The sequence below is a fragment of the Mesocricetus auratus genome, unplaced genomic scaffold (genome assembly GCF_017639785.1).
Source record: "Mesocricetus auratus isolate SY011 unplaced genomic scaffold, BCM_Maur_2.0 Super-Scaffold_100010, whole genome shotgun sequence".
Taxonomy (NCBI): domain Eukaryota; kingdom Metazoa; phylum Chordata; class Mammalia; order Rodentia; family Cricetidae; genus Mesocricetus; species Mesocricetus auratus.
Window position 1 is genome coordinate 86,065,225 of NW_024429194.1, and position 25,323 is coordinate 86,090,547.

At 56.7% G+C, this 25,323-nt stretch overlaps 1 protein-coding gene and 1 long non-coding RNA gene across 11 annotated transcripts in view; both read left to right on the forward strand.

Moving 5' to 3' along the window:
* Positions 1 to 8,311: 8,311 nt before the first annotated feature.
* Positions 8,312 to 13,710, forward strand: LOC121142949. The gene is made up of 2 exons (XR_005880108.1): positions 8,312 to 8,673; positions 12,112 to 13,710. It is a non-coding gene; the product is annotated as an uncharacterized LOC121142949 (long non-coding RNA).
* A 1,103-nt stretch (positions 13,711 to 14,813) lies between these two features.
* Positions 14,814 to 25,323, forward strand: part of Elfn2 (extracellular leucine rich repeat and fibronectin type III domain containing 2) — a 51,331-nt gene continuing 40,821 nt past the window's right edge. For 2 of the 10 annotated variants that reach the window (XM_040754184.1, XM_040754190.1), the window contains exons 1-2: positions 18,325 to 18,453; positions 18,556 to 18,671. The gene's annotated coding sequence lies outside the window, so the exon portion shown is untranslated. Of the gene's footprint in view, positions 15,083 to 15,250; positions 15,502 to 18,324; positions 18,454 to 18,555; positions 18,672 to 23,017; positions 23,189 to 25,323 lie in introns of those variants that run through there. The other 8 variants (XM_013111279.3, XM_040754187.1, XM_040754183.1 and 5 more) reach the window with 5 other exon arrangements.

Here is a 25,323-nt window from a genome sequence, read left to right on the forward strand (position 1 = left end):
CTTCCTTCCTTCCCTCCTTTGAATTAAACATAACATATACTTTTCTTCTTTCATTGTTAATGCTTTTGGTGTCCTGGTTAAAAAGGCTTTGCTGACCATAGTGGTCACAGTGAATTCGCCTGGCCTCACCCTATCTCCCCATTGCTCCATCCCCTCACCCCATTACCCATGATCCCACAACCCCAGGATCCTATCATCCCATCTCCGAATCACCCCATCTGCCTGTGCTCCCTGCATTCCCTCCTAGATACGTCTCCTGATCCCATGTCTCCTGAGAAGGGGATGGAAGAGAGATCTGCCATGAAGTGAGAACCTGAAGCTTAGATTAGCAGCCAGGGGACTCCCCCCCCCCCCACCTCTTCCTTCCCCCTGGAGGATTTGGGTTTATGCTGGGCTGCAAGATTAAAACCAAAGAGATTAAAAGATTACCTCAGGCCAGGAAGGCAGATTCTGCCCTTTTGCTCCTGGGGGCAGTGGAGGTGGGGTGGGGGTGGGCATATAGTCCCCTCCCCCTCAGAACCTCCCCACACCTGCTGAGAAGTCCTGCCCAGGGAGGCTGAGTGCCAGGCCACCACCCTCACCCTACGTGGCCTTGGGCACAGCTTCCTATTTTGGGTTGGAGAGTGGGTGGGGAGCCAAGCTAGCTTTAGAGGCTCTCAGAGTATGGCCCTATTACCAGCATCAGCCAGGGACTCTGGGGTTTGCTGGGGGAGGGGTAGGAGCAGCACCCTGGGTTTTAAAGGCTCTGAGAGAGGTTGGCTTGTGAGGACCTGTGTCTTAATTAATGGTGACAGTGGATATGTTCTAGAGTCTTCTACTGCTCGTCATGATGCCTGCACTCCTTTGCCACGCAGAGCCTGTTCCCTTACTCTGTACATAGGGACTATGAGAACCAGAGAGGTAGGCTGCTTGCTCAGGGAGACACAGCTAGGACTTGAGGCCGAATCACTATCCACTGCTGCTCTGTGCAGCTCCCGAGCCCCCACGCCGTCAGCCGTTCCCGAGGCGTGGGCAGCTGCCTAGGACTGACTGCTCAGGGCCCCTGGTTCTCACTGCCCTTTTCTGGTCACAAGTCCAGGACCTGTGAAACTTGCAGTGACCATGAAGGGCACCTTCTCCTTGTAATGCTCCTTGTGCTGCTGGAACCTGCCTGAGCTGATCCTGGTTCCTCCCTGAGCTGATCCTGGTTCCTCCCTGAGCTGATTCTGGTTCCTCCCTGAGCTGATGCTGGTTCCTCCCTGAGCTGATCCTGGTTCCTCCCTGAGCTGATCCTGGTTCCTCCCTGAGCTGCTGCTGGGGACCTGGCTTTGAGGCTGTTTGCTGCTGAGCAGTTCTCAGGCCCAGGGAGAGGGACCCATCGAGGAGACACATGCGAGAGACACAAACACATCTCAGTTCATTTCTCCCTCACTATTTAATGATTTCGGCACAGCGCAGAGACTGGCAGACAGCTGGGCGCAGAGGGGAGGAACAGAGGGAGAGGAAACCTGTCCATCAATTCAACCGTCCTCCCTGCCAACCCCTTCTGCCACCGGGGATGCCGAACCCCATCTCCTAAACACGGGAAAGCGATCAAAGGAGCAGCCACGGCTGGGATGAGGGTCTGATTTATGATCCGTGCCAGGGAGCCAGCACAGCAGTGGGAGAAGCCATCCATCAGGGCTCAGTGGAGAGCAGGGAAGCCAACGCCAGTTTCTCTGCCGTCCTGCCCCCACCCCCAGGCCACCGCCCTGCCAGCTGGACCAGGACTTTCTTCAGAGGTCCTGACATCCTCTTCTCTTCTCCAGTCTCCTCGGCACTACTGAACAGTGCTGGGGGAGGGGGGAGGACCCCTGGGCATGACCCTGGGCAGATTTCCCTTCTGGGCTTTCAGCTTGTTAGATCCAAGCCTCAGCCCGGTCCATAGGCTCCCCGGGGTGTGGTGAGCGCAGTTGGCTGTGAGTTAAGAGGAGATAGGTGTGAAGTTGGAATAGGGACCCAGTCCCTTACTGTTGTGATCCTGGGTGTACCAGGACACTAGGAGGCCGTGGCCTCTGTGTGTGTGTGTGTGTGTGTGTGTGTGTGGCCTATCATGCCTCTGTGACATGCAAACATGTCTAACCTGTGCTAATGTGCAAGTCTACAGTAGCCACCACCATTGGAAGCATAATGAGTGCTTCAGCAGGCGGGTGTGTCCCTGTGCTGAGGGCCCTTCGTGGCCCATGCGCCCCCATCCCCTCTAGCTGGATGGGGGCAGGGCGTGGCTGGTTCTCGTGCCCAGGACCCATCCAGCAGGTTATTTATTGATTAATTCTGCTGCCAGCTGATGGGTGCCGAGCCTGTGCCAGGCGCAGGCCCTCGGCTGATTTACATAATTAAAAACCATCAGTAGCAGAGCCAGGCTTCACCCACCACCCGAGTGCTCCAGCACAATGACAGGCTGAGCCCCCACCCCCGCACCTCTTTCTGTACCCCTAGGCCTCCTGGTCACGTCAACCCCCAGCCTTGCAGCTACAGTCTAATCCTAGTGGGAGGAGGTGGCACTCAGGGCTCCTACAGTCCCCGCGTGGAGGTTGTTAGTCTATGGTTCCATGGTTCTCTGACAGAGAGACCTGGAGTATCAGATTCAGCGGCGATCCTCCCAGGATGTGATTTTTCAAGAGTCTATTACTCCGTGACAAAGAGGAGACATGTTTGCTCTCAGCTGCAGCTGGGCTCCGACAAGGCGGGGCAGCAATCCTGGGCACAGCTTTCCGCAGCTACTGGGGACGCCAGCCACTGCTACGTAGGGGAAGTTGATCTTTTGCAGGGTTGGGGAGGAGGCTATGGGACTCCCCAGAGACACCGTGGGACTTGAAGAAAGCTCGGGTCCTGTGCCCACGTGATGTCAACCCCCACCCCCCACCCCAGGTCTCCTTCAGTGACCTCAGAGAAGGGTCTGGAATTTAGAGACCCAGCTTGGGGTCATGATGTGGGTTCTTCTGCTTCCCGGGCTGTGTGTTCCTGGGGAAACTGCTCAGCCTCTCTGGGCTCACCCCCGAAAGGGCTCAGTGTGCAGCAGGTCCTCGGGACCCCCTGACGAATGGTGGCTGTTACTAAGAGGCAGAGAGACTTGGTGGGGGACCCCATTTGTTCCCTGTGCTGTCAGCCAGCCCTAAAAACGACAAGGCAGAAGAGGGCTTATCCATGAGCTGACCAAACTGAAGGAGGCGGGGACCTCAGATTATCTCCCTGAGGGCCAAGTTTTGGGGTGTTTAGGGGTCTTATGGTGGTGCATGTGAGAGCAACTGGATTGGGAGGAAATGACGTTAACGCTGGTCTGTGCCTGCAGAGTTAAACTTCCTGGCTCTCTTCCTAAGCTGCAGATCCAGAAGCTGAAGTCTTGCTCTGAGGGTGGAGTCTTGGGTCTTCTGATGCTAATGGATACTCGGCTGAGGGTAGGGCCAGTGGTTTCTCCTGGCTTCCTCCCTCCACGGCCCGAAGCAACTTTGTTACAGTCCTACTGTGAACCACATGCCCAACAGCCGGGCAGGCGACTTTACAGCTGCAGCAGCAGAGCTGGGGTCAGGTCCAGTACTCCTGCATTTTGTGGGCAGTGCTGGTCAGCACACAGGCGTGAGCACAGGGAAGCCGGACATACTGTCTCCTCGGGGCCTGCGCCTGACTTGGTGCAGTACAGGGGATGTTTGTCCTTTTCCCTTCAGAGCCAGCCCCAGGCAGTCAGGTGGGGGACACACACTTCCTCCGGTGGATTCCCAGATCTTGCTGAGTTTACCCCTACCTCTCCATTTCCAGTGCCCTAACCATACTCCTTGGCAGGAATACCTGGCCCTCCCTAGTTTTTTGGATGTCACATCTAGCTGACCCTGCGTTTACCGTTGAGACCTCAATGTGAAGTCACAGACCCCATCCCATGGGACTTCAGCAAGCAATGTCGTGAGTCTCTTTTGGTCTAAGAGTTGCCTTGGCCCTTCAGCACTCAGTCTGAGAATCCTAGAACCAAAGTCTCCATAGTAGTGTGTCTACAACCTGTGGCATCTCCAACCACCCGAAGACACAGGGGACCCACGTGAAACTCCAGCCTGGGTCAATTAGGAAGAGATTTGCGGAGCTAAAAAATAAAATGAGGTAAAATAAATTGACCTTATCTGGGTCCACACTAACAATCTCAGCACCAGGGAGATGGAGGCAGGAGGATCAGAAGTTCAAGGCCATCCTCAGCAAGGGAGGGAGTTCAAGACCAGCCTGGCATACAAGAAGCTCTGTTTGTCTCAAATGAACAAACGAGCAAACAAAACCCGTCAAACTGAATGTTTAAAATGTTTAAAATGAATATAGTCTGTGCCATAAGGTGGTGTGGATGCTTAGAAGACAACGTTTTCTCTTTTTAAGGCAGGGTCAGTCTCTCATTGGCCTGGAACTCACCATATAGTATATATAGTTTGGCTGGCAACGGAGCCCCAGGGATCTCCCTGTTTCCCTGCGTGAGACTGGATTGGTGCTGACTGGGCTCAGGGTCTCACACTGTGTGACAAGTACCTTACCACCTGAACTGATTGCTCAGCCTCAGAGGTGTGAATCTGCTTCTAATCATTTTGTTTGTAGTTGTCTGTTGCCCACCAAGCCTCCTGGAGCCTAAGCCAGAGGGAGGCACACAGTAGGTCCTCTTTCCTCTGCAGAATGCTCTGCAGGGGTGTCAGTGCTGAGATCTGAGCTTCGGTGACAGTGGGTGTGTCTCCTTACACCAGCTTTCTTTTACCTCTTACAAGATTAAAACAACAATGTCGTTGTTTAATTTTGTGTATGTGAATGTTTTGCCTGTGTGTGTGTATGTGTGTGTGTGTGTACCACGTGTGTGCCTGGCCCCTGTGGAAGCCAGAAGAGGGAATCAAATCCCCCGGAAATGGAGTTTTGGATGGTTGTGGGCACGTGGGTGGTGGGAACGAACTTGGGTCTTCTGTAAGAGCAGCAAGTACTCTTTTTTTTTTTCTTGGTTTTATGAGACAGGGTTTCTCTGTATTGTTTTGGAGGCTGTCGGTCCAGCCCGGCCTCGAACTCACAGAGATCCGCCTGCCTCTGCCTCCCGAGTGCTGGGATTAAAGGCGTGCGCCACCACCACCCGGCAAGCAGCAAGTACTCTTAACCACTGAGCCATCTCTCCAACTTCCTTCCTTCACCTCTTATCTCGCCAAATCAAGGGACTGAAGCTGTGGCAGGGTGCCTGCGGGTGTCTGCAAGTAGCGCTTGGCATCCTGGACTTGGGGGACCGGACGCAGCTCCTGGGGTGACATAGAAGGGATTTCTCAGGGTGGCCCCCGCCATTGTGTTCAGTGCTCCCAGGAGCTGGCACGTGGCAGGCCACTGGGCAGCCTCACTTGGGCTGCTTTCACAGCAGAGAGAATGCCTGCTTGTTGGCTGCGGCTGGCACTCGGCTGTGTGGTTTTTAATATGCTCGTCACTGTGTCATCGATTTCTCCCTCTGAGCAGCGGAGAGAAACATCAAGGAGTGGTTCAGAGTAGGCCTCGCGGGGATCAAGAAGTTCGCTCCATGGTCTGGCTCCATGACGTCTTGGCTTGGTTTTATGGAATGTGAGGATTATATTTTGGATCCAAGGAGACAAGCAGATTGTTAAGGTGCTCAGGCACACTGCTCTAAATCAAAGTGCCTTTCCATGGCATTCCCGTGTCACAGAGAAGGACTTCTTAAGCTGTTCCTCCCTCATCTCCAAAGGCACCAACATTCAGCAGTCCTGTTTTATTATGAGCACCCCTGAGAGGCCAGGCTCTCGATGCAGCTCTGCTCTGAGCTGGGCTTTTGGGAGAACTGCCTGGTCCCGAGGACTCTGACCTTATCTCCAGGGTGTGCACTACCGTTTTCATAATTTGAGGGCATTATTGGGGCGTGGGAGGCGTGGCGTGGGAGGCGGAGGCGGAGGCGGGGCGTGGGAGGCGGAGGCGGGCCCTCACTGGAGGAAGTAGGTCATTGGGGCGTGTCTTTGAAGAATACACCTTGTCTCCACCCCTCCCTCTCTTCTCTTCTGCTTTTTGGCAACCACAAGGCAAGATGCCTTCTCCACAGTACAAGGTCATCCAGGGCTCAAGCGAAGACGGGAGCCGAGGTGGAAGGTTTGGGTGCAGAGGTGTGCGGCTGCTGTTGGAGACTGTCTTCTCACAGGACTGGAAACACTGGGTGGGAGGGTGTGGCCTTACAGCCAGCTGCAGCACTCTGCCAGAGGGGCGACCAGGAGACGGTGGGGGAGATGTTCTTCACCCACGTGGGCTTCTGACTTGGTAGAAAAAGGAAACCTGGCTCTGCGGGTCAGAGTGCTCGGTGTGCAGGCATGAGGACCCGAGCTCAGATACCTGGCACCCGTGTAAAAAGCTAGTATGGTGGTATACATCTGTCACCCTTCACTATGGTGGTGGGGTGTGGGGGTGGAGGCAGGAGGATTGCTGGCTATCAGCCTAGTGCCACACTCAGTGAGAGACCCTGTCTCAAGAGAGTAAGGTGGAGAGTCCTCCTCTGTCACACATGCACACCCTGCATGCACGGACACCCCCTACACACACACACACACACACACACACACACACACATGCACACACACGCACACGCACACACACGAGAAAAAGACACTGACTCTAATTTTTCATTTTGTTTGGAAAAAAAAAAGAAAGAAGCCAGCGAATTAAATTCATATAAAACCTCCAAACAGTGGGAGGACAGCAGGCTTGAGAGTCCTCAGGGAAGCCCAACCGCCTGACCTCCTGACATCTTGAACCTCGGTGTTCAGAGCTTCCTGGCAGAGATATTAGAGTCATAAACTTAAGGGCGTGCAGCTTAATTGTAGGCAGCACCTTGAGCGGCTCCCGTGTCGCCTGCCTCCTGGACAGAATGTGGAGCAGTCACATGAAAGTGGCAGCCACTGGGTGTGGTGGTGAGCCTGGGAACAGTGATGGAGGCCAGTGGGGCTGCGGGGTAGCAGGGCTTTGGGCAATAGGAGTAGGTGAGCCCTAAGGCTGGGCCCGGAAGCACAGGCAAGCCCTGTGCCCTGGGCAGAGTTCTCCAGTCCCCGGCCTGGAGGCCCCGTGCTTTCGTGAGTGCTCAGCTGCTGCTGTCCTGAGTTCTTAATGCTGTGCACACGGGGCCCTGTAGTTTTAGCCTCACTAGGCCTCACAATCTGGGGGGTGCAGGCTGGGAGGTGGCACAGGCTCGGCCAGAATATTTCAGGTGGGTACAGGGTGGCCAGTTTGGACCTGGAAAACCTGCAATGATGACTTTGTTGAGACTACCAACCTGGCGATCAAGGTTGACAGCAACGAGGAATTATTCAACCACAGACCCGTGCTGTGCGGCCACCATTACCCCCCAGCTTTGTCTGACCAATGACAAAGAGGACTGACAAACTCAGATGGAGGGACATTCCACCAGTTACCTGACCAGTCCTTCACAACTTCAAGGCCATAAAAAATAAGGATAGTACAAGAAACTGTCACAGGGCCCAGATGACAGGGTGACTAAACAGAGAATAACAGGAGGGGTAGAACCAAGTGGAGTATGGTTAACAGCGGCCTGTAAGTGGGAATTCTGATGGATGGCAGGGACAGGAGTCCAGGGGACATCCATCTGGCCACTGGGTTTGTCACTGAGTAACGTGGTGGCAGCCACAAAGGCTCATCTCTAGCTGGGGGGATGCTTAGCTACTTACCCACCCACAGGGACCTTCAGACACGCACTTCTAGACGGGTAAAAACTGAAGCCCTGGGCCATGCCGTCCCTTCCCTGTGTGACTGTGGTGGAGTCACTTAACATCTCTAAGACACATGAAGAAAGTGGGGCTAATCTTGCAGTCTGTGTGGGATGCTTATTGTTGTTCCCAGGGATTTTTATTCATGTGGTGTGCCTGGCCCAGAGCCTAAAAGATAGGGAAATGCCTCAGTAGTGTCACTGGCTGAGGTGGAGTGCGGCCAGGCTGCGGGAGGCTCCTGGCACCAAGGCAAGGAATGGGTGCTTTACTGAAAGGATTTATTAGGATCCTGGAAAGTTTTTATTTACTTATTTGTGTAAATAAGTACATTTTACTTAATTCTCCCTCTCTCTCTGTCTCTCTGTCTCTCTGTCTCTCTGTCTCTCTCTCTCTCTGTGTTCATGTGTGCCACAGTGTGTGGAGTGTGGAGGTCAGAGGTCAAACGCAGGAGCCATCGGTCTCCTTCTGCCGTGTGAGTCCTGGGGATTGAACTCAGGCAATCGGGATTGGCTGCGAGTCTTTCTTTCACTTGCCAAGCCATCTCGTCAGCCTGAATTTGGGTGTTTTTCAGCAGAGAAAGAAGATGGAGAAATCAACCACTCAGCAGCTTTCCAGTCCCCAAGGCACCTGGGGCCAGAGCCAGCAGTAGGTCAGTGGTCACAAGCCTGGTTACAAAGTCGGTGACCTCCAGCTCCCTGGAGACCCTGACTGCCCCAGTTCCGGACCAGAGAGAAAAGGGGGAGAGTCACCACGCCCAGCCTCCCTTCAGGCAGACAGATAGATGGCCTAATAACACAGGCTGGCCTGAAGTACCTCCTTCAGTGGATGGAGCTCCCATGGGACGCAGGACAGCAGCAGTGTAGAGCCTTGGGCACAGGGCTCAGGCACGGTGGAGAGTACCTGACACCAGCATAGACGGCCTTGGCTCCCAGGCAGCACCAATCAGGTCAGTCCAGAGCCCTGCTTCCTGCCCCTCTGCCAGCTCTTCCTGGGAGGTCCTGGGGAAGAGGTGGGCTGCCATAGGGTGTTCAGGGGAGGGCTGATGGGCAGTCTAACAGGTGCACTGTCAGGGGGCTCGTTCCCTCAGCACCCCTCTGTGCCTGGCTACGGGGCGCTGGCCTCAGTCATATATGGACTCACTTGCACTCATATGTGTCACCAAGGACACTCCTGTGCCCTCCCTGTCCTGGGGCGCGTTGCAGAGAAGCAGCCTGCCAGCTTTAACATCCAGTAACCAGCCCCAATCCAGGCAAGCAGGGGCTTTCTGAACCCCTGCTGGGACTCCCTCTGTAGCAGGCTCTTTGGGCCAGATGGCTCATTCCAGGAGGCATCAGAATGTGGCAGTGGCCTCTGCCCTTGTTGGTGCCTCCCCTTGGGGCCATATCCCTGACTTCCTTCACTCTTGCTAGTTTTATGAGGAGCTTCATGACCAGTCCTCACACCCTAGCTCCGAGGCTGCTCTTGAACCAGAGACCACAGGGTCCCGGAATCCACTGTCCTGGGATGGAGGTCAGGTGCCGGCTGTCTCGGCCTCTGCACCCCTTGCTGTCTATCTTCTTCCTGTCTATCTGGACACAGAACTTAGAGCGTCCTCAGGTTCCCCCGTGTCAGTCGTCAGACTCCCTGGCCTTGGGACAGCCCGATGGAACCTTCTTCCTGGAACCCACGCCCTGTGTAGAGCCAGTGTGGCCCCTGTCCGTGGTGCCATCTGGGGACAGGCTACGAGAGCTGTCCTGGCTTCTGCCTTTGTCTGGCTGTGGGGCAGCAGCTACTGTGTCATGAGGTGGTCTCAGGGACAAGGGGCTGAAGCTACACTTGCTTGTCATCTACAGCCAGCATCGTGAAGCAGGTCCTCAGCCTTGGCCTTAGAGGGCAAGGATGGCCTTATGGGAACATATTCGTCCCTCCTCCTCTGGACCCCAGAACCCAAGTGGCAAGTTGGATTTTTGTTTTCGCTTTTTTCATCTGTGGAGTTGGGAGGTAATCCATTACACAACAACCGATGATGGATTTGGCAAATAGGCAGGCTTTTCTGAAGGAAGCCGGACAGAGAAGGTGGGGAGTGGGTGGGAGGGAGGAGGGGCCTCAGCCCCCCCCTCCCCCCCGGCTCCCATCTTTATCCCCTTCCTCCTAGTGACTCTTCCCAGCCCACTTTCAAGGTCTCTCATCCTTCTTAGGACCCAGAAGTATTTGATCCCTGACCCGGGCCCTCGATCTTGCTTCCTGGACCTGTCACAGTGTCCAGGAAAAAACAAAACAGCTCCGACCTGAGGACTGCTTGCTGAGAAGGAGTCTCTGTCCCCTGTACTCATCTCTCCCTGCTCCACGCCTCTTGTGGGAGGGCATCCATGTTGTGCACAGGACCTCACATGTACTCTCTAGACTCTGCCTCTCATGGGCTCCTCTCTAGTGAGTCGAGCATTCTGCCCCAGCACCGGAGGCCCAACAGGGCTGTGATGCCCTGTGCTCTATATGCATGTATTTGTGATTTGAGAATCGCTTAGCCTAATTTCTTAGCGTCAACTCAAAACGGCATGGAGATCAAGTGGAAGAGAATCTTGTGTGTCTGCAGGGCGCGTCTTGCTACACAACTAAGTGCATGGGCAGGTGGCGCTCCCATGGTTTCCCTCCCACCGTTCTACAAGCTCCCCAAAGAAGACCTTTGCGGGGGGGTGTCCTCATGATATGGCCAGGCTAGTGGGGTCATCTGTGAGGCGCATTTGGTCAACTCAGGAATGGAGGGCACTTTGCCCGTGGGCTGTGGGGACCACTCCTCAGCATCATGAGAAGACCCCAAGGCGGGTTGAGGTCTGGGATGTAAGACGGGGATCCAGGCGACTGGCAGTGCCCACTGTGTTATCTCGGACACTGGAATTCTGGGGTTTTTCTCATAGAGCTATTCCTTCTGCCCACAAATCACTCCGCCTGTGAGCTATGAGCTCAGCTTGGGGGAGGGGCACCTTGATTCATTTCCCATTAAGACTACCTATGGCTGTGGGGAGAGAAGGAATTGGGTTGAGAGGCCGGTTGCCTAAAAGACAAGCCTTTCACAGCCATTTTTTAATAGCCTGTTAATTACAGCGACAAATGAAAAGAGCGCTGGGCTCCCGGACAGAGGTGTCCAAATGAGGGGAGACTGGGGAAGGGCCACAGGCAAGAGTGGTCACAACAGGAGAGGCCTCAGCAGTGGACAACACAGGAGCAACGACCGCATGCGTGACGTGTGCTGTCACACACTACGGTCTTCAGAATGTTCTGGGAACTGAAGAAGGAGGAAGTAACGGCTCGGTGGAGGTCACCAGGGTTCCTGGGGGAGGTGGGTGTTGACTAGTGCCCTGAAGTCTGGCAGGAGGCAGGCAGGGAGGCTTCCATGGGGGAAAGTTCTCTCAGGCAAAGGACAAAGTCTGGAGTGAGAGATTCCTGCAGCGTGACCTTGTGCTGCCGGCTCATAGAGCGTGTGGGGGTGATGGGAGAGACGCTGAAGGCATGCCAGGGTTTCTAGTGCTTCGAAGAAACACCATGGCCAAGAGAAAATTGGGGAGGAAAGAGTTTATTGTTTCCCTCACACTTCCACACAACTGTTCATCATCAAAGGCAGCGAGGACAGGACTCAGGCGGGGCAGGGACCTGGAGGCAGGCGCTGAAGCCGAGTGCCGTTTACTAACTTGCTCAACAAGGCTTGCTCAGCCTGCTTTCATGTAGAACCCTGGACCACCAGCCCTGGGTGGCCACACCCACAATGGGCCCTCCGCCATCAAGCATTAAGAAAATGCCCTTCACCGGCTCTTGGGTGGTATTTCTCAATGGAGACGCCCTCCTTTCAGGTAACTCTAGCTGGTGCCAAGTTGCCTTAAGACGACTAGCCCGCCCAGAGAGCAGAGGGGGGTTTGGATGTCTTTCTCCAGTGTAGCGCCCTTCCCCCATGGGAGCCTGCTGACCAGCTTGTGACTAGGAGCTTCTAGCAAAACACTTCTGCAAGTTCCTTTTCTGTCCATCCTTATTGTCTAAATGTTAATTCCTGTTTTTGGCCCACCCTTTGCCGGAGGGCCCTGGGAATACAGGCTTCTGATCTTGGTGGTTTCCCACCATGCCTGCCATTGGTATTTAAGGCTCCATTCTTGTTAAAATAAGCGCCATTCTCCTTGTAAGAATGAGCCGCTGGCCAGGCGTTGGTGGCGCACGCCTTTAATCCCAGCACTCGGAAGGCAGAGGCAGGCGGATCTCTGTGAGTTCGAGGCCAGCCTGGTCTACAGAGCGAGTTCCAGGACAGCCTCCAAAACAATACAGAGAAACCCTGTCTCGGAAAAACAAAAACAAAACAAAACAAAACAAAACAAAAAAGAAAAGAATGAGCCGATGTCTTTGTCTTCATTTACATCCTTAGCCCTTCTCCCGGATCTTGGTGAAGTGTTGCAGTGCCGTGTAACCGCGAACAACAGCTCGCTACACTCCTGGAGAGAAGATCCAGCACCCGCCCGGCAGTCACACCCAAGTTCAGCTGATCCAGATGTTTCGTACAGAGTGAGCACCTAGGCAGCTGGTGCCAGTCACCTGGCATCGCCGTGAGAACAGTCTGCGTGCCTGCCTGGACTCTGGGGCACCTCTGGAGGGCTTAAACAAACGAGAGAGGAAGAAGGGGCTGTTACAGAGACCAAGTGAAGAATGGGAAGGCCTGACTTAGACCTGGGACATGCCGGTCCCACCTTTGCCTCACTCCTATGACCGGGTGCTCAGGATCCTGGTGTGTGTGTGTGTGTGTGTGTGTGCGCGCGCGCGCACGCGCGTGCGTGCGCGAGCACTGAGCTCTTTCTCTTTGGGCTTTTTTGTTTGTTTGTTTTAACCAAGAGATTGCTGTGACCCAAATCTTCACTAACACAGTAGCCACAAGCCACACGTGGCCGTTTAAGCCTAGATAAATCAAGATGGAAAGGTAAGTGAACCCTGCAGTTGTAGAAGGCATGATTTTAACCACACAATAGCCACATGTGGTTAGCGGCTCCTCAAATCATTGCCACCATGGCAGAAAGGCTCAGCGGACAGTGCTGGTGTGGAGGGAGCCCAGTCGGGATCCAGATGGTGTGGCCCACAGTGACCTCCCGTCCAGGCCAACGCCACCATCTTCTGTGTGGGGTAGCAGCCGCACTCAGAGAGGGAAACTGCTGACAGTTTCTCTGCTCTACAGGGGCCGGTCTTCAAGGAGAGAATATGGGGATGACGAGGGCTCAAAACCACCTCAGAGTGAGTCTAGCTGGCTCTGCAGGCCCCAAGAAAGAAGAGAGTGTCCCAGCAAGGATGCCTTCAGGACTGGCCCATGCCTGCAGGAGGAAACTAAGGGGGGGATTTGTCATGTGGCGTGTGGCGTGTGACTCTCACTCTGGGAATCCCCAACAGGTGGAACCAGGAATGCTTCTTTGCCATTCGATGCCTGGTGCTCCCTGGTGTCATTGCTCAGTGTCTTGGGCCGGAGCCCATTTACTAGGCCTCTGCCATTGCCCACCTCAGGGCACACGCGAACCAGAGGGCGTTCTCTGCAGTTGCGAGTTAGATCCGCCAGAGGGCGCAGGGGCAGCTGTCACTGCTACAAGCCGGCCAGGCGTTGGGGACTGCTCCACTCCAGTAGGAATCAGCTAGACGCCCAGTGGGGGACCCTGAGCTCTTCTGCTCCCTCTTCGGGGAAGGGGATTAGGTTAAGAGGGCAGAGGCAGCATAATGGCTTCCCTGGGTCTGCACGGAAGGACCTGAAGGCTAGGGAGGTAGGAGTGTGCCTGCCAGTCAAAGACACAGGTTTGGAGGCCAGAGGAGAGACATCCAACAGTCTCTCTGTACCATGAGGTGACATAACAGGTGGCCGGCGTCTCAGTGCTTGTCTACCCTTCTGTTCCTATCCTGGGCCGCTTTCCTGTCCTCAGATGACAAGAGGGAGGTGTTTCTGAACAGCAAGTCTTTCTGCTCTAGTAAACCCAACTCGGTGGGTCCCTCTGCACTTAAGACTCCAGAACGCTGTCTGCCTCTGCGACGTTTGCACATGCTGTCCCTGCAGCCTGGGACACCCTTCTCCCCTTTCTCCAGCTGAGCAACTCCTGTCCTTCAGTTGATTCCCGTTCATCCACCCAGACTCGGCCCAGGCCTGCATGAGATGCCCTTGTTAGGAGTCCAGCAGCCCGGCTGAGCCGCTGTGCACCACCTGAGGACAGGCACTGGGAACACGGCCCGCCCGTAAAAGTGTTTGCGAAGCACAAAGCCAGGCGGCGGCACAGCTCAACTGTCTGGGTTTGCCGGTCACCGCGCCTGGTGGAGGCTCTTGACACCAGCTCCGACTCCCCACCAGCTGCTCATGTACCCAGCTCTGGACACAGAGCCCTTCCCTACCGCGGCCAGGGAGACCCCCTTGCAGGCGGTGCAGGTGTGTGTGTGTGTGTAGGTAGGTAGGTAGGAAGCGCAGCTTGAACTGGGGCCAGGAAGGCCTTGGAAGCTTCTTTGGGTAGCCACAGAACCAGTATCCTCCCAGGGATGGGTTAAGGTGGAGAGAGACAGTCAAGTACCCTGGATGAAGCAGGGAGAATCCGAGACTCTGCGAACTTAACTGTGTTACCTTGGGGCAAGCACTCTGCTGTCCGGCCTGCAAAATGGGAACGCAGCAGCCCCAACGCAGGGCTCGCCGGCGGTTATGCACAAGACCTCAGGTCAGGGCACAGGCAGAAAGGGGTGCATCTGGGGGAGGAGGGTCGCCATGGGGTTGTCCTCTAACGGGCACTGTACCCGGGGCAACTTTGCCTCCAGCTGTTGAATGAGCTGGTGGAGGCGATGGTGGGGTGGGCCGAGACACAGTCGGGTGCTAGGTGCCCGAGGCGGGGTAGGGCCGGGGGGCGCGCTCGGCGGGTGCCCGGGGCTCGGCGGTCCGCGGTGCCGCCGCCTCACAGGGCGCCACAGCTGCAGCAGCGCCGGAGCCCAGCGCGGCCCCCGCCCCGTGGCGTGTGTCTGGGAGCGCGCTTGTGGCCCTGGAAGCAGCGGGCCGAGGGGCGGGAGGGTCTGCAGCGAGGAGGCCTGTGAGGGGAGCCGGCCGGACCGACAGACGCAGGGATCACCAGCCCCTGAGGCACCCCGCCCCGCGCCCGGGCCCTCTGCGGGCGGCAGCCCTGCGCGGCGGGAGGCGGGGGTGGCAGTGTCTGCGCGCACACGCACGCTCACAGACACACACGCCCGGGCCACGCCACAGACACACGACACGCACAGAGCCACGGCCGGCCGCTGCGCACACTCGTACCCGCGCTCACGCTCGCTCTCCGGCGCAGGCCCTGCAGCAGCCGCTGCCCGGAGGCGGTGGCATCCTGCTCGGATCCCAGCCGGGACTGGAGGTGAGTGAATTCCTCCGGATTCGAGAGCTGCCCGCGTCTTGCGGAGACCCTGGGAATCCAGGCTGAGCTGAGGGCGCCCTGCCGCCAGCGGGGGTGGGGCTTGGAAAGGGACCCGGGAGGGGAGGATGAGCCAGGGAGAGCCACTCCGGGTTCCTCCTGGCCTGGGGATGCCCGTGAGACCCCCTGGGGACCACCTTGCGCGAGGTGGTGGGGGTGAGGCTGGGCGGAGGCGTGGTGGGAGGACAGGGAGGACGAGCGTCGAGGTGAGCATTTTCGGGGTGGTGGTGCAGAAGCTGGCGGAGGACGCTCTCGTTAGTCAGTGCCACACCGCACCTCGCTGGCCCCCATTTTGGAAAACCAGAGACTCGGATCCCCGTTTCACTGAGTCCTGGCGGGTCAACGAATTCATCCTCTCACTGGTAAGGGGGGGTTGGCGGGGTGGCTAGGTGGCTGGCTCAGGGGGAGGGGCCAGGGTGCGGTTTGTCCCCCTTCCCCTCGTGGGGCACTGTGAATTTAGTAGGCGGACCAGAGTTTGGATATGTACGTGGTGAACCCTTGCAGGGGGTCAGATTTTCTTTTTCTCAGCGGGGCTGGTGTGGGACAGGCAGCGAGGCACCAGCATAAACCGACATACTGCAGCTTTGACTGGGCCCTGCCACTGCCGGGTGGTGTGTGTGTGTGTGTGTGTGTGTGTGTGTGTGTGTGTGTGTGTGTGAGTGTTCGCGTGTGTTTGTGTGTGTGTATGTTCAGGCTGCAATTGGCTAGGAGGGGCCAGAGTGTGGGTGTGTTGGCTGGTGGGGTGGTTTGTGCACGTGGGAAAGGGTGTGTATTGACTCAGGATAGACCCCCTGCTGACACACACACACGCACATGCACACGCACACATGCATATGCACGCACACACGCAATCTGTGGCCCAGCAGGGCTTCCTCAGAATATTTGGAAGGAAGCAGCTGGGATGTGTGTGTGTGTGTATGTGTGTGTGTGTGTGTGTGTGTCTGGGTGTGTGAATCTGCGCACTTGGGGAGATTGTGTGGAGGATGTAGGCTGCCGGGCCTCGGTGTGTCAGACATGACCAAGGAGAATGAGCCAGGGACACTGCTCGGAATCTCAGTCAGCTTTGGAGGGATGTGGTACTTAAGGGCACATCCCATGGCTCTGGATTCTTCCTACATTGCTGCTGCTGCAGAGGCACTGTTTCTTGCTGAGAGACACAGGTGTTGGACTGGTGTCTGTGTGTCAGTGTGTTTGAGTGCACGCTCTTGTGTCCGGCTGCGGACGTCACCGTCAGCAGGCCAGGCTGTGGGAGGAGAAGCTGGGGGAAGGGGTAGCTGCTGGCCGTACCTGGAGGAATGTGGTGCAAGCTGCAGCCCTGGCCATTGGCTTCAGTGACGGAGGAGCGGCATCTCAACACCAGGAGCTGCATCACGGGGGCTGGGCATGTCTGCGTGTGTGTGTGTGTGTGTGTGTGTGTGTGTGTGTGTGTTGCTTGGCTCACACTGTTTCCGTAGCCTGAGGACACCTGTGGGACATGTCATGTCTAGATCAACAGCAGGACATGTGGGCTTGCATATGCCTGTAAATGCTGTCTGGGATGTGGGTGAAAGCATCCTAGGTGAGCACACAGTCTCAGCTGCCTATGGACCCTACTGCTATACATGGTGGACAGGGGGACCTCGGGGCCAACAGGCGTTGGGCAGGAAAAGAAGAGTAGGGAGACATCGGGGAGGGAGATGTGTGTGTGATGTCAGTGAGAACCTTGCGCTGTGACATCAGCTTCAGGTTATTGGTGACGTCACCGGGGCAGCAGTGTGAGGGCTACCCTCATGGGCCTCGGCATGTGATGTCACTGTGCACGTGTGGGGCCGAGTGTGGTCATCTCTCCTGGGAGGGGGAGAAAGGACAGAGAATGGAGCCTCTGAGCCAGCAGTCTCTCCCAAGGAGCCCCCATTTCCTGGAGGTCCTCCTTTTCTTGGGACCCTTGCTCCCCGGGAAGAATGCATCTCATTGTCCTCCACATGGCACCTCCTAGCCCCTGAGCCCCTCAAGTCTGTGTTAGCCTTGTCCCAGCAGCTCACATACTTTGGGCACGTGTGTTTGTGGATGTTCATGTGGACGCGTGGGCATATGCTGAGGGAGCCTGGAGCCCTGGGTTCTAATCTCAATTGGCCAGTTTTGAGTTTTGTGATCTGGGCATTCTTCCGACTTTCCTGTCAGGTCTTTTACCTGTCACTCCTGGAGGGGGTTAGAGGTGAAGGGTGGGGTCAGAGGAACTACAGTGGGCCTTTTGGTGCCTGGCACTTGGAGTGGAGCTCGGCCCATGTCAACCCTGCCTCTTGTTGCCTAGACAGACCCTCCTCCCCCCAGCACCTGCTGCGGTTTGGTTAAGTGAACTTTGTGAAGAATTTGCTTCTCTTTCCTGGGGTCCTGTAGGTGCATGGACCGGCCACTAGTCACAGGGCTGTGGCCAGGCAAACTGAGGTCAGTGAATTCTTTCCTCTGCAGGGTGGCTGTAGGGAAACATCCGACCAGCAGGGAAGGGGACCTTTGTGCCATAGGGGGTGAGGTGAGTCAGGGTGGCAGGTGGGTGAAAAGGTTACTGGCCACAGTGGAGAGCCTGTGGCTTCCGTTGATTTGGATAGAGACAGGCAAACTCGGTTGCTAATCCTTTCCAGTGGGGAGGGTCCAAGGTCTCTAATATCCCCATGCTTTCTCCTCCGGGGGGCCTTCTTGTCACCCCAGCACTGTTCTGGAAGCAGATTGGAGTGTTAGGGCCACCCTGCCATTCCTGTGTGTGTGTGTGTGTGTGTGTGTGTGTGTGTGTGTGTGTGTGTGAGAGAGAGAGAGAGAGAGAGAGAGAGAGAGAGAGAGAGAGAGAGAGAGAGAGAGAGGTAGGCTCTAAGGAGGAAGGAGTGACTGCTTGCCTTAGGATCTGACAAGTGAGGTCAGGCCCTGCACATCCCCTGCCCTTGCTAACACTCCAGAGTCCAGGTCTTTCTCTGCTCCAAACCTCTCCCTACCCCCCTGCATTGCACTAGCCAAGTCCACGGCTTCTAAGTTTGACACTCTGTACCCATCAGGCTGTTGGGTGAGAACAGTCCAGAAGGCAAATGCAGTTGTCTGCCTCCAGCTGTCCCAGCCAATCCCTGATCAAATTAACCTTGTCCTGACTCAATGAACACCCAGGGCAGAGGCTCTGACATTGTTGCTGGGGATCATGTCTGTGGGCTTGGGATAACAGAGATCCCTTTCCTTAGGCCCAGCTCTGCACATAGTTCCCAGGCAACCCTCGAGGGACCTTGAGGACTGGAGAGCCACTTGGGAAAGCCAGAGGAAGGGGTTGACTTCAGAGAGCGATGACCAACACAGTGGTAATTAGGACAAGTGTATCAGGGAAGGGTCTCCAGCCCCTGCCTAGCGCTGGTTTGGGATTCAATCTATAACTTGCCCTTGACTCTTGCTTAATCCCACAGAATCCTCGTGTAATAAGAGCAGCTGTTATTCCTCATTTCACAGACAAGACACAGAGAAGTTGCAGAGCAGCCCAGGGCCACCCCACAGCAGTGGAATCAGGACTGGAACGTCACAGGTAGATTCTGAAAGCAGCTCCCACTCATTGCTAGACTCCTTCTCCAAGTGGGCCAGGGTCCTTTCTGCTTGGGGTCTTCTGTTACTAGGGCCCCTCTCTGGACCTTGTGGCACTCAACTGTAAATGGGGACAGGGACCTGGCCGTAAGGGAGGCAGTAGGTGGGGTGACCCTTATGTGATGGGTGTAGGGATAGAAGGGCGGGAGGAGACGGTGGGGCCTCTCCCAGGTCTCCCTCTCCCAATAGGTCCCCACCTTAGGCCTGTGACATTCCTGAAGGCAGTGCTCTGATTCTGTCCTTCCACAGTGCCTCCAGCATTGTGAGTGTGTGAGTGTGTGTGTGTGTGAGAGAGAGAGACAGAGACAGAGAGAGAGAGAGAGAGAGAGAGAGAGAGAGAGAGAGAGAGAGAGAGAGAGAGCAGAACTTCCTGCCTTCTCCAGCCTGTACTTCCCACCCCAGGAAGGAGGGGTCTGGAGTTGCAGTCTGTCCACCTCCCTAGGTTATGTCCTGAGCTGGGAGAAGGCAAGGCACATGCTCCCTGTCACCACTGCCCCTCTAGGGGATGCAGGAAGTGACTCCCAAGTGTTGTTGGTCTGTTCTGAGCCAGCCAGACTCAGACTTGACTCAGTTTCCCTCCTTGAGTGTTGTCTCTTCCCCACTACGGTCCTCCTGGGAGATTGGAGAGACACATGTGAGGCCTGTTGGCCTGTCCTCCCTGCCCTGCTCACGACCCTGGGGGATTTCACAGATCTGCTCCTTGCTGAGCCATTTCTGGTCCGTCTCTTCTACTGCCCGCCAACCTCCACAGGTTCTCAGAAAATGCTCACCAGACACACATTCCTTTCATCTATCCGAGGATGGTTGATGCTGTTCTCATTCCGATTGTGCACACATATGTACACCGTTCACCCAGGGAGAGCTGCAGGCCCCAGGGCTCTGACAAGCGCCTCTGGAGACGTGTCCCAAGCCTCTGGCACACAGTAGGTCTTGCTTGGCAGCCAGTCTTCATTAGTGAGTGTTCTGATCCGAAGGGGTGTGCTGCAGGCTGGGGGCAGGTGCTGTGCAGCCCCAGGCCGACTGGGGGAGGCTGGGTTGCCTTCTGTTTTGAGCCGGCTGGCACCTGCTCTGTACCAGAGAGGCATGAGAGGCTCCTTTGCTTGTTTAATTTTGGCTCGAGGATTTTAACTGCCATCCTTTGGCAGTGGGAGCTGTGTGTGTGTGTGGGGCCCGGCCAGGTGGGGAGAGCATGTGTGGGCCAGGGCCATGGAGGTAGGTAGGGAAGCTGGAGAGAATTTTAAAAAGGCAAGTCTGGACTTGTGGTTTGAGGACCCGTCACACAGGCCCGTGAGTGCTGGATGGAGCAACTGTACATCGTCCGTGTGGCTTGGAGCGTGCAGATCTTTAGTGCCTGTTAAAAGGCAGGTTTAAAAGCCCTGCTTGGTGTGACTTCAGTTCACATAGGGTGGTGTGAGGCTTCAGGAACCCCGCTGAGATCTTTTCCTCGATGATCAACTCATTCATGCTTGTGGTTGGATGACCGGGGGGGGGTGTTACATATTCCTTCGGGTTTCTGTAACTCTTCCCGGACTATGAGGAGGCAGCAAGGCCATCTTGGTCTTCCCAAGGAGCCTAAACTAAAAGCAGAGCCCTGCTCTGGGTGACACAGGTGGACATGGACCGGCAATCTTTAGCGTGCTTGGGTTGCTGTTCTGCCTGGACTCTGAGAGCCCCTTACTCAGTCCCTAGATGCGCCTTGGTAGCACTTCTGTAGCACAGATGATCAAGAGGAGGCAGTCTGCGGTCCCGGATTCGAGATGGTACCGCTGGTGAAGCTAGCTAGGCCTTGGAGGCAAGGAACTGGAGAGGAACTGCCCCAGTACCTTGGACAGAGCCCCAGTTCCTCCACGGAGCTGGGCCTGCGGCTGAGCTCGGGACTTGCACGAAGGAGGGTGCAGAGCCAGGAAGGCGGCCGAGAGGAGGCATGGAAGCCTGTATCCAGTGGGCAGGGACTGGTCCCGCGGGTCGCCACCGCCCCAGCCTCATCCTGCAGCTTCTCCACCCGGCGTCACCCGCCCCCGACTCGGCCGCTGCTTTCCGCCTTACTTCCCTGTGCTTAGAATTTGCAGCCGCAGCCGCTGACGCTCTAGCAGCCAATTTCACGGGCTCTGGGCTCGGCTCGGTGCGCGGGATGGAGAGCAGCCGGCGGGGGCGGGTCGGGGTGGGGGCGGGGGCGGGGGTGGGAACACGTACAGGTCTGCAAGGTGGTAGGGCAGAAGCGTGCCCCAGTCAGACTGGGATCCAATGGGAATCCCCTGGGAGCGCTGCAGAGGGTGCAGGCATGGTCGAGTGTCCTGGGATTGTGCGGCAGGTGTGCATTGGTCCCGGTGCCTGGGAGGGGTTCCCCGTGTAGACAGGCTTGCGGACATGTATGTGTTGGTGTGTGAAACTCTGTAGGGTGTCCTGTGCACGGGGGCGTGTTTGTCTGGGTGCCTTTGGCAAGTCTGAATGTGCGAGCAGTCCACAGTGGGGGGCTAGTGTGTGTCCGTGGGCGGGCTGATGTGTGTCTCTGCAGTGTTCCCAGGCGTGTTGACACAGCTGTGGGGCTGTGTGTTAGGATGCGTGCCTGGGTAGGGCCCCTCCCCTGTCCAGGCTCTGTGGGCGTGCTGGTTCTGTCTGGGTGCCCTGTGTGGGTGTCTGTTTAGAGTGTGCCCTGTGGGATGGTTGCAGCCCTGCCGGGCCAAGGGTCTCGGTGGGCCTCCGCTATGGCTGCCAGCCATTCTGTAAGACCCCAGCCATGCTCACCCTTGCTGCCTCTGGGTGGGGGGAGAGAACCAAGCAGGCAGGGCCTCAGTGTTTATGTTCTGGTGCGCTGGCTGCCAGTGCTGGGTGGGTCTACATATGTTTGTGAATGGCACTGGTGAGGGGGTGACGTGTGAGCCCCTGCCTGCGGGGGAGGTCTGGGAGTGCCAGATGGGCTGATGGAGGATGTAGGACCAGACAGGCGAGGGGCTCATGTGTGAGCACAGCACGTGTGTGTACATTTGGAGGCAGGGTTTGGCCTCCTCCATCCGGTCCCAAGTGTGTCTGTGCAGGTGGAGGGCAGACAGGTGTGTAGGGCCGTGGCGGAAGGCTGTCAGGGCAGGACTGAGCAGAGGGTGTGTGCCAGCATGGGGAGTTCTGAATGAGAGAGGGCATGCAGGGCCAGGGGGCTCTACCTTCCTGACTGCAGCCCAAGGTGTGGCTGCGGTCGGTGAGAGGAGCCAGGCAGTGCTGTTGATCTGGATGACCAGCAGCAAGGTGACGCGGGTGGGCACTCAGGTGAGGTGGAGGCCACATTGGGTGAGTGCCCACAGTGTGTGACTGACCGTGAAAGGGGTGACTTGGGAGACCCCTTCCACCTGGGGTGCCCACCAGGGAGTCAGGAATTCCGCAGCAGAGTTGGAGTCCCTCTGCTCACAGGAAATCGCCCATCTGTTGATCACTCTTCTGCCCGGGGCCTCTGGCCTCTGGCTGTGCCCCGCCTCCCGAGGTACACCTTGAGAGTTCCCAGTCTGCCTTCTGTGTCTTGAGGCTTCCCCTTCAGTACTGCTCCCCAACTGGCACTCTTTCTACCGGCTCTAACCAGTCTGCCGTATCCACCCATCTTTCCCCACCTCTTACCCCACCCTCTCCCCCTTTCCCGTCTTCCTCGACACCTCTCAGCGTCTCCCCATCCCTCTATTTATGCCTCTTGCCATCTCCGCCCCGTCTCTCTGTCTCAGCCTCTCCATGTCTTTCTCCGTCTATTTCTCGTCTCATCTCTCTGACTTCTCTCTTCATCCTACCGACACACTCTGTCTCTTCCCATATCTCTCCATCTCTCTCTCTCCTCTCCCCTCTCCCTGTCTCTCTCCCATCTCCCTGCCCCTCTCCCCAGCTCCCTGTCTCTCTCCCTCCCTGTCTCTCTCCCTCCCTGCCCCTCTCCCCTCTCCCTGTCTCTCTCCCCATCTCCTTGTCTCGCCCTCCCTGTCTCTCTCCCCATCTCCCTGTCTCTCTCCCTCCCTGCCCCGCTCCCCATCTCCCTGTCTCTCTCCTCATCTCTTTATCTCTGTCTCTCCCCGTGTCTCAGTCACTACCTTCCTCCATCTCTGACTCTAGATCCGTCTCCATCTCTCTCCCTTTCCCTCTACCCCTCCCTCCCCTCGGCCTCTTCTCTCTCACACTGATATCATTTGTGGTATATGCTGTTGCCATGGGAAACCTAAGAAAGAAGTGAGTGTACCCTTCAAGACTTCAGCATCCTCCCTCCTCCTGCTGTCCCCTCCCTCTCTTCCTCCTTCCCTCCCTCCCTCCCTCCCTCTCTCCCCCTCTCCTCCTGGCAGAGCAGAGGGTTGAGGAGCTGCGCACGGCCGCACTGGGCCAGACCCAAGACCCTGTTGCCACCGCTGCTGCTGGGGCTGCCTAAGGGACATCCTTGAGACCCAGGTCAGGGACAAAGCCTCACTGGCTGCAGGGGCCCCCTTTGCCAGCAGACATCTGGTAAGGACAGGTTCCTTATGTCTGTGAGTGTGTGACTGTCTGTGAGCGTAGTTCACATGACCTGGCCCTGCATACCTGTGATGTAGCCCAGCTTCAGCTGCTGCGGGTCCCTTCCTGCCTGTCCCAGGCCCTCCCCGCCCCAAGCCACGGGCACACCAACCTTGTGTCTTCCTGGTTCCCTTTCCCCAGGGCCTCAGAGGCTACCGGCAAAGTGGCAGGCTGTTGGGGGCTGGGACAGTCTTTCCCTGTGGATGAGAAGGAAGCCCCTACTTCCAGATCCTTTGCCTAGCTTAGAGGCTGAGTCTGGCCTGTGCAGGGAATGTCTGCATTGGCTGGGAGTGGGCGCCAACCTCTGGGAAGGTCTGGGAGAACATGGCCTCTTTTCCCTCCAGCGGGGGCTTTCCACCAAAGAGCAGGACTATGGAAGGGCTAGGCGAGAGCTGAGGGCAGGAGATGCTGCTTGCATGTCTGTGGGGTCTTTTCCCCTGTCATTGAATCTTAGAGGTGGCCGGGAGAGCAGTCTGACGCCAGGAGGCCGCAGGCAGGCAGGCAGGCAGCCGGCACTGTTCCAGCCGAGCTGTGGTTGGTGGCTGCCCTGGAGAGGAGAGGCTGCCACTGTCAGCAAGGCTGTGTTGGTGGTGGCCACGTGGAGGGAGCTGTTGTCCAGGCAAGCGGGCGGGCGCTGAGTGACGGCAGTTGCTGTGGCATTGTGGTCTCCATGGAGAGAGGAGGAGTCAGGCAGGAGGCTGGTTGGCTGGGCTCGGGGTTGGTGGTTGCTAAGCAGAGAGAGATGCTGTCTCTAAGGTGTGGTGGTCTCCACGTGGAGGGCTGAGGCTGCTGAGGTCCCAGAAGGGGCTTCTGCGGAGAGGTGCGGTGGAGGGGCTGCGGGGGACTCGGTGTTGCTGTTGTGGCTGTTGGGGGTGCTTCCCCACGGGTAGGCCCGAGCTTCCTGTTTCTTTCAAAGCATTCTGTTTGTGTTCCGAGGAGGCCACAGCCTGCCTGGTGCTCTCTTAGCCCGGTCTCCTCAGGGTCTTTGCTCTTGCAGGCCCCCAGCAGGACATAGGTTCATGTCTCGCTCCCGCGCATTCTGGGGATCCGCCAACCCAGTGCAGTGCTCTGGTGCATCTGGCATTGTTTCTGCCTTTGAGGTCCTAGTTGAGGAAGTTCAATGTCCGAGGTCACCCAAAAGGCCCAGGCCCCTGGTTGCTGAACACCCTCAACTTTTAGGCCCCCTCCTCCCCTGGGGGACCTGCTTCTGTCTCCCCCACCCCCGGGAATTCTGTGGAAGTGACATTTCCTGGAATTATAGTGACAGCTATAGCTGAGCTTCTGTGTTTGAGTCCTGTGACCCAGTCAGTGCCTCAGTTTCCCCCTCTGTACAATGGGAAAGCCATGTCTGTCTCACAGGATAGCTGTGTTTGGGACAAGGTGTGGATATCCAGCATACCTAGCATGTTTCTGGGTCACAGCTTGAATCACGGCAAGTGACACTATTGCTGTTTAAAGGTGACTTCAATGTGACTTTCTGCTATTCATGGGAGGCCAGTGGTCTTGTCTCCAGAGATATGCCTCCTTGTGTCCTTTTCCCTAATTCCCTAGGCCAATCCGTGTGAAACTCCATGTGCTTGTAGGCTCCCGACCAGGTCTTCTTCTATGTTCTTTGTATGCTCTTACCAAGGGGTCCTACCTACAGCTGCTGTCAAAATTGCTGTTTTTGCCTTCCTTCTTGGGGTTCAATGTTCTTAGCCTTCTAGACCAGCCCACCTAACTGACCGTCCTAGGGAATGTCCATCTTGTCTGCATTTGTGGCACCCACAGGAGTATTTAGACAGGGGACTGAGAGGCGTGGCTAAAGGGGACACTTGAGTGACAGTAAGAGGACGTCTTCAAGGCACAAGGTCTTAGTTCAAGTTCTGGTCTAGAGGGATGAGACGCCCAGCTTCCCCCTCCCACCTGCCAGCCTTCTTCACATTTCATGTTGGCCTGGGGAGGGTATGGAGGGCTGTTCTGGGTGACCCCAAGTGGTGTCAGGAGGGACCGAGCACCCCAACCCCAAGACTTTAATTGGGCGTGATGCCAGACTTTGACAGGGTTATGAAGATGTGAGGTGGGCAAGGAGACTGACAGGAGCCCAG